The sequence below is a fragment of the Diadema setosum genome, chromosome 10 (assembly GCF_964275005.1).
Source record: "Diadema setosum chromosome 10, eeDiaSeto1, whole genome shotgun sequence".
Classification (NCBI taxonomy): Eukaryota; Metazoa; Echinodermata; class Echinoidea; order Diadematoida; family Diadematidae; genus Diadema; species Diadema setosum.
This window is the reverse complement of record NC_092694.1, coordinates 2,606,966-2,621,226: the sequence shown is the minus strand read 5'-3', so window position 1 is coordinate 2,621,226 and position 14,261 is coordinate 2,606,966. Positions and strand designations below refer to the sequence as shown.

The 14,261-nt window shown below is 36.3% G+C and overlaps 1 pseudogene; it reads right to left on the bottom strand.

Moving 5' to 3' along the window:
• Positions 1 to 5,809: 5,809 nt before the first annotated feature.
• Positions 5,810 to 7,700, bottom strand: LOC140234206 (uncharacterized; annotated as a pseudogene).
• Between the last annotated feature and the right edge of the window lie 6,561 nt (positions 7,701 to 14,261).

The following is a 14,261-nucleotide window of genomic DNA, read 5'->3' as shown; positions in this document are numbered from 1 at the left end:
TTTTAGTTGAGAGAAGAAAATAAAAGAAGAGAGAAAAAAATATCACTTCGTGGGAAACCTTAAAGGCCCTGTTTAACTTTTGAAGCAGTGATTTAAAAAAATCTTCAAGATATCACATTTGAGGCATTATGTGTTTGTTCGTGAGTATCACAAAACATTCTACAATACAAAATGTTCGCAATAAAGCCTAGATTACAAGGAGATATCAGTATTTTTTCAATAGACCATAACTGTAGACGATTTAGTCTGGAAATATTTTTCACATTCTGTGTATTTAACAATACTTCGATTATATGGTTTCAAATTTTTACAGTTGTTTTTTTTTTTTAATCTCTAAATCACATTTTAGAACAATTTTTAAAAATTAATGCTGGGTTCTTGTTTCATCTGCTAATGATAAATTATGCCTTTAAGGATGACAATAGGGAGGGAAGATATCACTGTATTCCACAACGGATGTCCAAAGTCGAGGTATGTGGGAAGTACAAAGACTCCTCCTCCAAACGCAGACAAACATATATTTTCTATTCTCTTCTTCATGCTATGTTGATGTCTGAAAAGCACTAAATTCCTTTTCATCCGTCAGGCGTGCCTTCGGTATTTGCCATAGCAGTCTTGCACACTGTTCTTCCCTCGTTCGACCTATGTTGTCACTACCACTCACTTTTGACATTCATATCATGATATGCAAAGGGGTAGAAACTCAACGACCATCATTTTCACTGCATGCATTTCGTGAAGCTACAATGTATTTGGGCTTTGCTCAGTAAGAAGTAAGAGGTCAGTGTAAAAAACGCCAATAAAGCCTGATACATATTTTCTTTTTATTCCCTGATACGTTCCCTTGTTCGTTTTTGTTGTTGTTTATGTTCTGGGGTATATTTTTTCTTTATTTGTTTCGTAGAACACAACGAATTTCAATTTCAAAACCGCGCGATATATTGTTTTCACCTCGTGTGATACACAGACAAGCATAATGTAACACCACACACGCACACGCACACACACACACACACACGCACAGTCACACACACATATTCAAAGCCTGGTGGTAGTGTCGCTGTCCGTAAAGCAGTAGATGACAGATTCTAATCCCACTGGTTCCTTTTCTCCGACAGGCTTGTTAGTTTACAGATCAGCAGTCTCGATCTTAACAAATTTAATTTGCAGAGGGAGACAAATTGAAGAAACTCACACCTGAAATTTTTACATTCTCTCTAAAAAAAAATATATATATATATATATATATAAAATATTTTAAAAAATCATCATCAAGAAAAGTTTGAAAGCTAAAGCCGGATCTCAGTCGAAACCGTACCATCCCTTTAAGATGTATGCCAGAATTATTAAAGATATCTTCGTCAAATAAAAAAAATCACGCCAGCAAATACCATGCCACACGCATTGATATCATACAAACATAATCTCAAAAGGTATACATAACATTTGTATGCTATGTTTACTGTCTTATAAATAGAACATACGTCATTTCTGGAGAGCTCGAAATTGAACAGAAGCCGAAATTGTATTCACGTGAATGTCAGACTCCTGGGATCCTTTCATGCGTGTAATGCGTGTCCCTCTTCTACCAAAATAACGCTATGTGAAAACAGGAAAAGAAAATAAAAAAGGACTTCGCAATAGCACTTTAATAGACCACGGAACACACGTATTTGTAATGTTTTTTTTTTTATCATTTGTTTGTTCTGCCATGAATTCTAATCTAACCAGATAAGTGTTAAATATTTGAAATTACCGGAAATCAGGCAGTGCTAATACTACAGTGCAAATTTCAACTAAAAAATAATATTGATGAATTAAGAAATTAAAACAAGAATAGTTGCACAATGTATGATAATTTATAATTTTTGGTGCTGAATTGACTCACAAAAATTTGTCACCTTATGGCAGATCTTGAGAGACGGAGAGGTTGCCGAAAAGCCAAGGCTGATGATGGATAAAATTAATGAAATAATTTTCTCACATAAAGGAGTTGGCTCTTGACACATAATCCGAGGTCATTTTTAACGACACAGTAAGAACAAATGTGACCCTGCATCACAAAACGAACAGAAAATCGCCACACATTAATGTGTTCAGTCAATGTTCAGTCAATTTCACATTGTACAGAACAACATTTCCTGCATCTTTATTTCTTCTCATTGAGTGTGGTTTTCAAAAACATTGAAAAGAATTACATTCATAATAAAAATCAAATGTGTAGGAAACAAAATATTTGTAGAATTTACCAAAGCATCTCCCTCTGACTAACTTGAAATGAAAAAAAAAAAAAACACGAAACAGAGAAATGACCTACGGTGCATTATGTTCGTACATGATGATAATCAAGATTAGAAATCATTTCTCACATCAGTAGTGAGAAAGTGGTATGCATCGTTGTATTCATCCACTCTTGTATTTCAGGGACCACTGAACTTTAGGCGGGAATTTAACTCAAATCTAAACTCCAAAAGAATCCATTTTTTTTTTCAAAATACTCGCAGCCACATACAAAAGGGGGCGTTAAGTTCACTGAACTTTGGAAAGCACAAAATATGTGCGCTAAGATAAGGCCGCCACTTCAACACTAGTCTGCATTTCCTACATGCTATCAGGTAGCTGGTAAAGCTTATGATTCACCTTAGAATAGCAAAGCTATATTGTTTTTTGTTCATTGTTATGCAAAATCCATTCTTTTAAAAGTCTTTTGAGTGTGATGTGATTACAGTGGACTATAATGCACGAAACCATTGCTGACATCAAGACTATGTCTGCATGAGACAGAAGCTTAACTTTGACTAGACTTATCAGCCTAGACACAATTCTGTAATCGGCACATTGCTGTAATGCCCTACATTTTCATCAACATTCAGCTCTTTCCTCCAATCTTTACCCAATTGTAAGTTACCAAGCCCATTCAGGCATATAATGTGTCACAGTACTAACAAAACGGCCAAACAAAATTTTCAAAAAATCAGAGATTTCTGATAGCGAGATAATTTCAAAGACAATGAATCTCAAATCCAACTTTGCCTTGGATAATTTTTCAACGCACAGGATAGGCTTCACTGGTTTAGAATACAAGTTCTGTTTCATGAAAAACACACATATTGTAATATTTTTACGCAGAACAGAATTGTCACATCCATCATAACCAACCATAAGGAACCTACCGACAAAGCACGAGAATTCTTCTTACAGCATGGACCAAAATAGAAATTGCCTACGTTATGTTTCCTACCTGGTTGGTCTTACTTCTGGCAAATCTTGATCTTCTGTTGGAAAACTTTGATTATGAAAGTTTGAATGAATCCCCCCCCCCCCCCGGCAAATGAAAAATAATAATCATAATCATAATCATATTAAAAATCACAAATAGATGCATGGCCCTGCACAGGTCCATATAAGTGCAGTGTTCACATTGGTCTTAGCTTGAAAATACCCTTTTCTGGAAATTTGACACTTCAAACATTTGTATTCTTGCTGAGTAACACATAAAATGATATTTTTTATACACTGACATGTTCAGAAAAGAGCGCTTATGCTAATATAATCGGTGCTCAAATACTCGGCATAAACATATCAATTTTAAACAGCCTTACATTCATTCATTCTTTTATTTATTCATTCATTTTTTCCATCCATTCATTCATTCATTCATTCATTCATTTTTAAGTAGCATACATAATTATACATACGACATTCGACGATATCATGATCATTGTACTACATAATTTTGATGGACGTATTAAGTGAACTTGTTAATGAGAAGGACAAATACGCTGCAAACTATTCTTACAACGAATCAATAACGAAATAAGAATTCAACGAAAGAAATATTTGTATGTGATTACTCTGAAACATTGAGGCTTCCTTAAAAACGGGTTAAACGACGAGTTCATCTTCATAGACATATGAATTGAGTAAATGCAGCAATATTAATAAAACACATCAGCAAGAGTTTGAGGAAAATCAGACAATCCGTTACGAAAGTTACGCATTTTTTATGCTTTTGCTTAGTCACTGCTGGATGAGAAGACTACTACAGCTTGTGATGTCACATGTGTACAACGATATGAAAAAAATGTAAAGAAAATTCAAGATATTTTCACTTTTCTCGCATAATAAAAGAACACTTGTCTTCCATCTTTCAGAGGCAAGGATGAATAATATTACCCTTAACATACGTCAGTCACGAGTCGAGGAAATGTGCACTTATTTCAAAAAGTAAATTTTTATGAAATTCTGTTCGTAATATCCAGTATGTATTTATCCTTGTACTCATACGACATCATGCCCTGTAGTAGTCTTCTCATCCAGCAGTGACTACGCAGAAACTTAAAAAATTGATAACTTTTGAACGGATTGTCTGATTTCCCCAAACTTTCATTGACGCGTTCTATTAATATTACTGCATTCAATCAATTCACATGTGTATTGCAATGAACGTGGACTTGTCCTTGAAGTCTAAAATCCCAATGATCCATAGACGGACTTAGTCAAGTATATAACAAACTGCTCAATTATAACAAACCATGCTGTCAAGCTCTTGCAAACTTGGCACAATGCGACTGCTAAACTAGCCTCTAGTTGCACTGTATAGTAAAACCAGGATAGTTCAACCAGGAAGCTAGACAATAGATTTCAGTCTCCCTGATCAATGGGATCAAGACAACCCGTTCACATTTCACTGCCCACTCCCTCCCGGATAGCAATACCGAGAGATAGATAAATAGTATACAAATAATGAATGTTTATGAGTGCAATGGACAGAATATTTCATGAGGTGAAAGATGAAATGATCCATTCAACGAGGCGCAGCCGATTTGAATGGATCAAACATTTCATCTTTCATCGAATGAAATATTCTGTCCATTGCACGAATGAAAAACATTTATTATTTGTTTTATGTAACGCCTAAAATAGATCCTTGTCATTTGATGTTTTATTAATTTAGAAGCAAAGAGAGAATCTAAGATCGCGAGAGTGCTCGCTGAGCGCTTTACGCTAGCGCGCTGTCGCATACACACACTCTGCAAACGCAAGCGTTTTACACGCGTGTGTGCCGGGCTCTCAGCTAGAGCGCAATGGACCAAATCGTATGGATCCAAAATTGCACGGTAAATGGAGCCACAATTGCACGGATGATGATGTCATAGTATAATGGGCCGAATGATCAATGTCAAACAACCAATCAAATGACAAGGATCTCTCCAGGCGTTAGATGAACAAAGTTCATAATTTATGCACAACTACCCTTATACTATATCTATGATGCATTTTACTTTAAAAAATGGATACATTGCATGACAGACAGCCATTCTTAATGCAGGATATTATATGACCTTCTCCTGGTTTAGAATAATGGGCTTAGTGTTTAGATAGTCGGCTCTTACAAACATGGCAAAGGCAGGAACTGCTTTTCATCATCAATTATTGTACTGAAATTTCGAACAATTCATAATAAGAAGGGAATACTTTTGTAAAGTCAGTGAAGTGTAGGCCTTGTTTTATGTGGATGTAATCATGAAATGTCTTTACCTCTTTACCTCTTTCATTGTCCTATTTGCACCCTTTGATTCTTGTGCCCTCCTCTTTGATAGGAATGGTTCTTTTCAAAAACGTCTTCTACGTCTCAAAGGTATTATGCGATTAAATATCACCACCTCCCAACCCTATAATACTACGCTCACATACATTTAATTAGTCTCTCCTGGAAAGTTTTTTCCCTTCTTCTTCTTCTTCTTCTTCCTCCTCCTCTTCTTCCTCCTTTTTTTTTTTGGGGGGGGGGGGGAATGGATACTGGATCTTACACTTCCATCATTGATTTCTGAAAAATGTAGAGTTTGTCGGGCGTGCAGAAAGCGATGTCCCCTGAACTTTTGAATTGCTGAAGACGGCACCATTTTCGCTCAGGGATGTCAACGCGCTGACCATCAAAGAGTGTTTCCATGTGCTTCAGGTCACAGGTGTAATGATCGATGCTAAGGAGATTTTCTTTCATACTAACCCAGGCTATCAAGATGGAGTCATCGCTGCAAACTACTGGATAGGCATTGTAGATGTCGCCATCCTTCATGACATCGCTTTTCACTGCGCCGGATTTATCGATTATTTTAACGGAGTTATCATAGGTTTTCATGACTAGCTCCTTGTTGGATTTCAACGGGCAGAGTTGCCAAGGTACGTAGGCTTTGCATGGTATCTCACGCACTGCCTTTCCACCTGACTTCATGAAAACTTTGATCAGGTGACCTTTCTCGTAGCTGACATATATGCCTTATGCGATCTTCAACATCTACCGAAACATCGCAGCATCCGCCCTCACTGTATGTCAAAGTGTCAAATTCTACGTCACATTTTTCACCGTTTACAGCAAAAAGTGATATGTTGTTTGACTTGTCAACAATGATGCAGCGACCATCTGTAGATACCCCATGGAGAAAATGTTTATGTCCTTATGATCACTTGTCGGTGATAGCTCACCGTTGGGCGTATAATAATAAACCCCACCATTGCCAAATCCTACAGCTATCTGACCTGTAGTTGTCACGATCATTTTGGTTCATACGACCCTTCTTGTAAAGCTCTTTCTCCACGACCTTTCTCCACTCTACTCTCTGAAGTTTGCCAAGATTGAGCTCGTTGCTTGCTGTATTTGACTGAAATCGAATACATTTTACACGTGCCTCGAGAGAACTGGCGTCAGTTAGATCTGGTTTATCTTTCCCAATCGTACATTTCAATTCGTCGAAAAGCGACTGGTGCATCGCAGTTGCGTCGCCCTCTAGCGGCGCCTTTAAGCTCTTGTTTGCCAACTCCGAGGACCATTTGATTCTTGCAAGCTGCGTCTTAGTGTCATCCAATATATCCTTGAATTTTTGTTCTGCCTGCGTCTTCTCGTCCTCAAGTTGTCGAATCAGTTTCTCTTTCCTCATGGTCAGTTTCCTCACAAATTCGTCGTAAGCCTCCTCGATTTCTTTCTTTTTCTCTTCGATACCTGCGATGGAGTTTGTTCTCTTCTGACTTACATTCTTGATGAAAGTTTCTAATTCATCTTTATAAACTTTACTTTGTTCATTTAGTCCACTCTTTTCTTGCAATCTCTGTTTGCTATACTGGGCTTTGCTCAACACTTTATGACCCTTCAGCTGGTGATCCAGCATTCGACACCTCATATACATAATCTTCAGGCAATCAAGACAGACATCCGAACAGTATTGCTCCTCTTCGTCTTGATCATGACTAGGACATAAAACCTTCCTTTTGATAAGCGCCTTCCCCTGTCGAAGGTCTTCTACGGTGACGATCCGGTGGCTAGTGTGTGTTGGCCACTGATTGTGCTTCATGTGACATTTATCACACATAAAAACTTTACAATTTTGACAGTAGGTCTTCGCGTCAGGGCGATCCGCCGAGGTACATATCGTGCATGGCTGAATGGCTCCTGTCATCTCGTCTACCAAAGACTGGACCTGAATGTTAGTCTTAAGGTTCGATACATTCCCGTCGTTCACCTCCGTCTTCTGGCGGCAGAGTGGACAGGAAATATGATTGGGATTCCCGCCTGAAGCTTTAAGGAGACAGAGGCAGTCCTTACAGAAAGTGTGACCGCATGACAAAAGTTTTGGTGTTTTCAGGAGATCGATACACAGTGGGCATTGTAGGCTTTTCGTCACAGCCTGTTCCAATGAAGACATTGCAAAGTATTCTGAAGGAAAAAACAAAACAAAACAAAATCCTAAGTATAACATTAGGAAAATGTAAATACTACTTGAAGAATTCGGAGATTGAAAAAAAAGAAGAAATCCCTAACTAAGTCATAAGGAAAAATGTACATTTCCGAGGAAAAACTTTATCTTTACTCCTAAACCTCTCTTTGTGAGATTTCTAACATCAATTAACTATTTGATAATTATCTATTCTCGTTGAGTGTGCTGTAGAGAGAGCGATTGAAAAAAAAAAAAAACATGAAAAAGCATGGAATCAAACTTTCTCATGTATCCAGCATGATCGAAGGGCAGCTAGCTCGCATGCACGACTTGGAAGTCTCAGTGGACGCAAGGTTTTATGAGGTTCGCATGGTAGCCGATTCGGTCGAGCGGACCAGAGAGGATGTCAAGGGTGTATGCCGCGATGTCCACAATATGGAGCAATACTCACGTAGGAATAACATTCGCTTGCTAGGCATCAAAGAGTCTCCGGACGAGAATACGGATGCCATTGCCTGTGAAGTCGCGAAAAGCATTGGCATCGATATCACACAAGCCGACATCGACAGGTCTCATCGCGTCTCTCGCAAAGGTGATCAGGATGCGCGCGCACATAGTGGTCAATCGTACGCGGACGCCACACGATCAACTACCGCCTGCCCCCGTGCAATCATCGTGAAGTTCACTTCGAATAAATGCAAGCAAGCAATGATGAAGAACAAGCGCAAGCTGAAGTGCACTGGGAGGGTGATAGTTGAGGACCTCACCAAGCAGAACGCAAACCTTCTGGCGGCAACCTCCAAAATGAAAGACAAAGTTAGTGCAGTGTGGTCGAATGATGGGCGTGTCATAGCCCTCCTGAAGTCAACAGGAAAAAAAAAGAAGTTCATATCATCTCTATCTGATTTAAACACGTAACATAATTCCCATGGTAACTGACCTTTTTTGCTTGTATTTGTACTTGATGGCATCCAGATGATGCAATCTGTCAAGGTTTTTTGTTAACTTATGTGTAAACTGTGATTTTATGTGTTGCGCACCTGTGTGCGTATGTGTCAGATATAATCTACTTTTTCATTTCTTTTTGCTGTTTCATCTCTCTCTCTCTCTCTCACCTTTCTTTGCCATGTCTTATTTACCTGATGAAATCAATGACAAGGTTTCCAAACACTCCCTGAGTTGTAATAATTTTTCTGTTTTGCATATTGATTGCCGAAGTATAACTAGAAACATTGATGGTTTGAGTGCTTTATTGCAGTGTTTGAATTTTTCTTTTTGTTTTGTTTTAGGAGTCACTGAAACTTGGTTGAAGAATGACGCTCATATGTGTATTATTCAAGGTTATGATTTTGTGTATAATAATAGAGTTGGTAAAAGAGGTGGCGGCGTGGGAGTTTTTGTACGGGATGGATTGATTTATAAACATAGAGAAGATTTGAGTGTGTGTAATGAACACTGCGAAAGTTTATTCATTGAGATAGAAAATACTGTCAATAAGAATGTAGTGTCGGGTGTTTTTTACAGGCCACCTAATCAATCTGTGCAATTTTTTATAGATGAAGTTTCTTCTGTTTTGAACATTGTAAATAGGGAAAATTAAATAATATATTTGGTTGGTGATTCTAATATAAATTTAATGAATGTTTCTTTTTGTTCATATGCTAATGATTTTGTGAATATATGTGCAACATATTCTCTGTATCCACTTATTCATTATCCAACCCGTGTGACTCCAAAATCTGCAACTTTATCAGATAATGTATTTACAATCAATATTAGAAATATATTTTCAGGACTTATTTTGGCTGATATCAGTGATAATTTTCCTGTATTCTGTGTTTCTTATGATGAAATTAAAGAAAAAAGGTGTGTGTCCTAGAAAAGACAAATAAATGATATGAATATTGGAACAGTTTTGTCGTAATTAAGAAAGTGTTGATTGGAACTTTAAGTCATTTGATCCCAATTGTTGTTATGATGAGTTTATAACGAAATTTGGATGTTTGTATCACAGATGTTTTCCTTTATGTGAAATTAAAGTAAAATATAGAAAAAATAAATCATGGATTAATAAGAATTTGATGAAAATGATAAGGAAAAATGGAGATTATATAAGAAATACCTACTGAATACAGGAAAAAAGTTTATAAAAAATTTACAAATAAAGTAACAAATGAATTAAATAAAGTGAAACGTGAATATTATTTAAAAAAAGGAAATTTGATGGTTATAAAGGAGATATAAATTCAACATGGAAAGTTATTAATGATGCATTAGGTGTAAAATTTAAAAAACAAAATATTATGAAATTGATATTAATTGTGCATCAATTACTAATGAAGATGATATGTGACCCTGCACCTCAAAACGAACATAAAGTCGCACACACCGATTTTGTGTGAGGACTGAAAATAAGTGAAATGGGTCAACCAAGCCGAACTTGACTTTTTCATATTTTCTGGAAGAGCGGGAGTTCTTTCACATTATGCTGAAATTTGTTATCATAAAACGGGCAGGAAAGTGTGTTTTTTAGCAGTTTATCTCGAACATTTTTTGGTAGAATAGTGTGATTATGTGCGTCTTTAGAATCCCTTTTTCATTTCTGAAAAACCTTGTCCACACTCTTCACTTTCAACTCTAATAACTTTTGAAAGGATAGTGCTACTGCTTTGAAAGTTGGCATTAATTATGGACATAATGTGTTAATGAGGTACGCTTAATTTCAGTTTAATCTGATAATCCCTTCATTGTTGTTACTCTGGTGGTTTACTTCCTGTTTTTTGTTCCATTCATCGCACAGCCAGCACGGTTTGTTAAAGATTAAGCGCTTGAATAGACACTGTACAGCTTCAGAGCCTCTTTTCTCAGTTCACACTTTTCCTGAGTTTGTGCTTTCTTTCCAATATTTAGATAGGTTAGGAGAGTCCATTTGATTTGAGTTATACATCATTTTAAAGCTTAAAGTCTGCTCTTCAGAAAATGGTCGTAACTAAAAATTCATGTCTGGCGACTTTTTGTTTGTTTTGAGGTGCAGAGTCACATATAGTTAAAAAATTTAATGATTATTTTGTTGATATTGGTTTTAATCTTACAAACAATGTGCAATATTCAAATCATGATTATAGTTCACAATTGCCAAAAAATGATGAAACGGCATATTTTTCTCCAATGACATGCAAATAAATTAATGATATTGTGAATGATTCAAAGAGTGGAACCAGTGTAGGATATGATGATATAGCTGCTGATGTTGTGAAAAGGGTGATTCATGTAATCTGTTCTCCTTTATGTTATATGTTTTATTTGTGCATTTCCAATGGCGTATTTCAGGAAAGTGTTTTTCTTTTTTTGGCAGTTTATCTTGAACATTATTGGTAAAATAGTGTGATTAGGTGTGTTTTTAGAGTCCTCTTTTCATTTCTTAAAAACCTTGTACACACTCTTCACTTTAAACTCTAATCACTTTTAAAAGGATGATGCTACTGCTTTGAAAGTTAGCATCAATCATGAACAGAATGTGTTAATAAGGCACGCTCAATTTCAGTTTAATCTGATAATTCCTTCATTGTTGTTATTCTAGTGGTTTACATCCTGTTTGTTGTCCCATTCATTGCACAGCCAGCACGGCTTGGTAAAGATTTAGCGCTTGAATAGACACTGCACTTCAGAGTCTCTTTTCTCAGTTCACACTTTTCCTGAGTGTGTGTTTTCTTTCCAATATTTAGATAGGTTGGGAGAGTCCATTTAATTTGAGTTATACATCATTTTAAAGCTTAAAGTCTGTTCTTTTAGAATATGCTCTAACTAAAATTTCATGTCTGGCGACTTTCTGTGCGTTTTGCGATGCAGGGTCACATTTAAAGATTTTGTGTGTGTGTGTGTGTCTAAGCGATTTCAGTTTGTAACAATTGATAATTACAAGTCTCCGTATAAAGCATTCGTTGTGGAGTGCCACAAGGTTCCATTCTCGGTCCATTGTTATTTCTGATTTATATTGATGATATTGTTTGTTCAAGTAAAATTTTACAGTTTATCTTATTTGCAGACGACACCAGTGTGATCATGTCTCATAACAATTTTAGTTATTTAGTGGATTTATTTAATCATGAATTGATTTGTTTGAGTAATTGGTTGATTAATAATGAATTGGTGATAAATGTAAGTAAAACTCAGTTTATGGTATTTGGAAAGAGAAACTTAGATGTGAATGCTGTTTTGTATTTTAATGGTCAAACAATTTCTCATTTGTCTTGTGTAAAGTTTCTATTAGTGTATATAGATGACAAGCTCTCATGGCATGAACACATAGGTGTCGTGTGCAATCGTATTGCCAAAGGTATTGGTACTTTTTATCATCTGAGGCATTTCTCTAGATATATTTTGATTATGTTATACCATACTTTATTTATTTTCCCATATCAATTATTGTAATGTGGCCTGGTCCAATGGAAATGATTTTTGTATGAAAAAAAAAATGTTTTCATTACAGAAAAAAAGCTATTCAAATAATTTCCAATGTATCTTTTAATTCTCACACTTCACCTCTATTCTTTTTTTCATTTGAAGCTTTTAGATGAATATGATATTAATAGATATAATCTTGCAATTTTTATGTATATGAGTTCAAAAGGTTTATTGCCCTACAATATTTCTTCTACATTTTTATTGAATAGTAATGTTTATGCTTATAACACCCGTCGTGCTAATGATTATCATTTATGTCATGTGAGAACAAATATTTCTAAGAATACAGTTTTTTATAAAGGTCCATTAATATGGTTCGAAATACCATTTGATTTGAAAATGACACGGTCCTTGAATAGTTTTAAAAGGAATAATAATTTTTTACTCCTGAATTCATATTCTCATTCAGAATGATTATTTCAATTGCACTTATATATGTCTTTTGATTTGTTCTTCAGTCCTGTCCTTTTCTTTTCCTCCTTAGGTTCTTTTCTATACTCCCGATATATTTTACACAGTATGTATGTTTTCTAGGGGTCAGCGATTTACAAGGCTTATTGCTCTTCTCTGTTGATCCCCCATTTACATGAATTTACGCGTCGGATCTTGTTCTTGTTGTTGTTTCGTGTATGTGTGTGTATTTCTTTTGATATTTATATATTTGTATCTATGTGTTTTCATTGTATGAATTGTTTGATGATTTTATGTCGAATGTCGAACTTGAACTTGAACTTATTTCATGTAATTATAGTTTTAAAATCAGACCGTCAGGGGACATTGCATCTGCTTGAGTTGTGAACTCGACTTTCTATATAGAGTCTAGGTTTCGACCATGATATGTTATGATCATCTGTTTCCACAAAGCATGCAACATTGCACAGGTATGATACCTCCCCTACCAATCGCTGTTTTTTGGTCAGTATTACTGTGATACCCCAAGAAAATAGACCCCCCCCCCCTCATTTTTTTAGAACTTTTGGACAATTGCATTGGTATAAAAGAAACAACATACCCTCACAAACTTGATCCATCCACCCCTAAAACCCGGAGTGGAGTTAACCAAACTGCTTGAAATTCAGAGAAAAATGACATTTCTCAGATGGATGGGGTTTTGAGCACACTTTCATCCCTGCATCCATCTTCACTGGACGTGTGTTATCCTTTTCTGCATACAGATCAGAGTGATATTGGAGTGTGAATTCAGCCCAGTTACCCGAGACCCGGGTAACATTTTCTGGCGACCCTGCCAGGACGACAAATCAACGGGTTTCAATTGTGAACACTTGCTGTCCTTGGACACTGAACCTGGTATGAGCAGTTAACCTCGTGATGCGACGACGAATTGGCTAACAGCTATACGTACTGAGACTCCACGGCGAAGGCTTGGGTGAAAGTGAAGGACAACTAGTCTACAAGGCCAGATAGGGGGCAGAACATCAACAAAGTAGCTGCCGGGAAAGCCTGACCTTGTAGATCCGAGGATTCGACACTTTCGAAATGGAAGCCTTCGAGGAAGGCTCTTTTCTCAGTTCACACTTTTCCTGAGTGTGTGTTTTCTTTCCAATATTTAGATAGGTTGGGAGAGTCCATTTAATTTGAGTTATACATCATTTTAAAGCTTAAAGTCTGTTCTTTTAGAATATGCTCTAACTAAAATTTCATGTCTGGCGACTTTCTGTGCGTTTTGCGATGCAGGGTCACATTTAAAGATTTTGTGTGTGTGTGTGTGTGTCTAAGCGATTTCAGTTTGTAACAATTGATAATTACAAGTCTCCGTATAAAGCATTCGTTGTGGAGTGCCACAAGGTTCCATTCTCGGTCCATTGTTATTTCTGATTTATATTGATGATATTGTTTGTTCAAGTAAAATTTTACAGTTTATCTTATTTGCAGACGACACCAGTGTGATCATGTCTCATAACAATTTTAGTTATTTAGTGGATTTATTTAATCATGAATTGATTTGTTTGAGTAATTGGTTGATTAATAATAAATTGGTGATAAATGTAAGTAAAACTCAGTTTATGGTATTTGGAAAGAGAAACTTAGATGTGAATGCTGTTTTGTATTTTAATGGTCAAACAA